Source organism: Apium graveolens, chromosome 9, assembly GCF_009905375.1.
Source record: "Apium graveolens cultivar Ventura chromosome 9, ASM990537v1, whole genome shotgun sequence".
NCBI classification, from domain to species: domain Eukaryota; kingdom Viridiplantae; phylum Streptophyta; class Magnoliopsida; order Apiales; family Apiaceae; genus Apium; species Apium graveolens.
In genome coordinates, this window is record NC_133655.1 from 106,728,754 (window position 1) to 106,732,157 (window position 3,404).

A 3,404-nucleotide genomic window follows, 5' to 3' on the forward strand; every position below is an offset into this window, starting at 1 on the left:
GGGCAAATGATAGGGATAAATAAATTATGTTTGTATAATTAAATACTGTATTAATTTTACGAACTGTGGGCTGCCAGGCCCAATAAAAAGATATATGATACTCAGACCAGAAAGGTTAAGCCTAATGGACCAGATCAGGCCTGATGGAATAAAAAAGGCCCAAAAGCCCTGATTATTAATTAATTTCGTAATTAATTAATAAGGGACAAATCAGATGTTGAAAAGAGTCCCGATAAGGATATAAATCCTTGGAGATTAGCCTCAAGGGGACCTAAAAGGATAAGGAATCAGTTTCCTACTATCTAGGACTCCAAAGTCCATTCTAATTATAAGACTTGCCCACCAAGTCTCCTATACCAAGTCCAATTCAAGGACTCCCAACATCTATATAAGGGGTCTCACCCCCACCAATCAGAACTACGTTTTTTGGCTTGATTCTCTAATTCACAGAGATACGTAGGCATCTCGTAAAGGCAGATTGAGTCACGAAACACGAGAGCAGCCATTAAAGGCCTTGAGCTCCCGAATCTTAGTATTAAATACAGCAAGTAATAACCTTGGTTTTTTATCCATAACAAGCATGAATTACAGAAGGGGGGTTGAATGAAATTCTTGAACCTTTTTCTTGAGATAAAAATGTTCAACTCGATTATAGATATATTTGTTTTGATTAGCACAATGCGGAATGAAAACTAAATTGAATCAAAACATAAGTAATTAAAAACAAGAGTCTTTAAAAATTTTATGGTGGATTTATACAATTCCACCAGAGATATATATAATATATCGAGAGGACTCTGTGTGAAGAATTGCTCACAGCTGCTTACAAAATGGAACTACTGAGAATACAGGAAATGCTAAAGATTCTGCTTACAAAGATTTCTCTGGTTATATGTTTTTCAGCTATCTCAGTTATTTTTCTATTTGCTACTTTCTTGGTTTATATAATACCAAGATTACAAAGTCAAAAAGACTGAACAAATATAAAATCTAACAGTTTAAGCTTTGCTGCTTTTCGTCCTCTATTACCCAGTTAACAGGCTTCCACAGTGTGTTTGTATACATCTCGAAGGCTGTGTGTCAGCTTTCATTGTTCAACTGCTGTTTGAATTCTTCATATGATCATCCGTCGACTTTCAGAACATCCGTTGATGGTTTAATTGATCATCCGTCGACTGCTATATTAAACATCCGTTGATAGTCATTTGATCATCCGTCGATGGCTTTGTTAATCATCCGTCGATAGCTCTTTTGGCACTTGACTCTATTTCACTTATGCAGAATTACAAGACATCAATTATGTACAATTAATCAACCTATTCTGCATATCTAGTTAAAGTCAACATGACTTATATGCTACTACAGATTCTATACAAAGGTGCATACATAACTGTGCTACAAACTTATTATTACATAAGCTACTCACTCGATGGATAATAAGTTAATCATCCGTCGGGACTATAATTCTTATCCGTCGAGTGCTACATAATTTCACTAAGTAAAATCTACTTAGATGTTTTGTTTATGAAATCATCAAGCACACAACATATGCACAACAGTTTCTCACTAAATTCTTTTCTATAGCAAAGACTGCTGCAATCAGGAATGCTCTTAATCAGTTTGCTCAGCAAACTGAAAAATCTCTGTGTGAGGCTTGGGATCGATATAAGGAGATACTAAGGAAGTGCCCACACCATAGCATGCCTGATTGGATGATTATAAATTGTTTCCATAATGGATTGGGTGCTACATCTAGACCCATGCTCGATGCAGCATCAGGAGGAGCATTGTGCGCTAAGAGCTTCAATGAAGCTTACGAATTGATCGAACTGATGGATGCTAATGAATACCAGAATCCTTCTCAAAAGCTAACTCAGGGTAAAGTCGCAGGAATTATGGAAGTGGATACAGCTACTGCTATAGTTGCTCAACTTAAAGCTTTGATGATGAAAGTGGACTCTTTGGCGAATTATGGAGTTAATCAAATCACTAGTGTTTGTGAGCTTTGTGCGGGGGCGTATGAAACTGAGCAGTGCACTATTTCGAGCGAATCAGCTCAATTTGTGAGCAACTTTCAGAGATCACAACAACAAGCTCCATCCACTTATCATCCAAATAAACACAATCATCCTAACTTCAGCTAGAGTAACAATCAGAATACGGTGCAACAATCTTATCAGCCATACACAGCAAAGCAGTATAATCCTCCTGGTTTTCAGCAATCGCAATATGCCCCTAGGCAACAACTTCAACTATAGCAGCCACAAGCTAATGAAAATTCTGAATTGGAGGAGTTGAGGCTCATGTGCAAGAGCTGAGCTATGTTTATCAAGACCTTGGAGAATCAGATTGGGCAAATTGCTAACGCATTACTGAATCGTCAACCTGGCATGCTTCCGAGTGATACTGAATTTCCAGGCAAGAAGGAAGCTAAGGAGCATGTGAAGGCAATTAGATTGAGGTCTGGTAAGGTTGTGAATCCTGAAAAAGCAAAGACTCCAGAATCTGAAGTTGAGGCTGAAGAAGAATAAGTGCAGAAGGAAGCAGAAGTGGAACCAAGGAAGACTACCGTTGAGCACACTCCTCTTAAGGGTAATATAGGGGAGAAACAGATCTATCCTCCACCTTCTTTTCCTAAGAGGCTGGAGAAGAAAAAGTTGGATAAGCAGTTTGAGAAGTTTCTGGAGGTGTTCAAGAAATTTCACATCAACATAACTTTCACTGAAGTTCTTAAACAAATGCCTAGTTATGCGAAGTTCATGAAAGGTATTCTCTCTAGGAAGGTGAAGCTTGATGACTTAGAGACCGTTGCTCTCACGGAGGAATGTAGTAATGTGCCACAACAGAAGTTGCCTCTGAAGCTTAAAGATCCTGGAAGATTCACTATTCCTTGTACAATTGGAAATGTGTCATTTGATAAGTGTTTATGTGACTTGGAAGCTAGCATCAATCTAATGCCCTTGTCAATCTTCAAGAAGTTGGACTTGCCTGATCCAAAGCCTACTTATATGACTTTGTAGTTGGCCGACCGTTCTATTACATATCCGCGAGGTATTGTGGAGGATGTCTTGGTCAAGGTGGATAAACACATCTTCCCAGCTGATTTTGTAATTCTTTATTTCGTGGAGGATAAGAAGATTCCCATAATCTTGGGAAGAACTTTCTTAGCTATTGGCCGAACCTTGATAGATGTGCAGAAAGGTGAGCTCACAATGCGAGTAATGGATCAAGATGTAACTTTTAATCTGTTCAATGCCATGAAGTTCCCTACGGAAAATGAGGAGTGCTTAAAAGTGGAGTTGGTTGATTCTGTGGTTACTTTAGAACTTGATCAATTGCTAAGGTCTGATGCCTTAGAGAAGGCCTTGTTGGGGAATTCCGATAGTGAAGATGATAAAGGGGAT

General features: G+C 38.5%; 1 non-coding gene across 1 annotated transcript; it reads right to left on the bottom strand.

The window, feature by feature from the left end:
• Positions 1 to 1,595: 1,595 nt before the first annotated feature.
• On the bottom strand, positions 1,596 to 1,702 carry LOC141687692 (small nucleolar RNA R71). Its single transcript, XR_012561179.1, has one exon. It is a non-coding gene; the product is annotated as a small nucleolar RNA R71 (small nucleolar RNA).
• Positions 1,703 to 3,404: the final 1,702 nt, after the last annotated feature.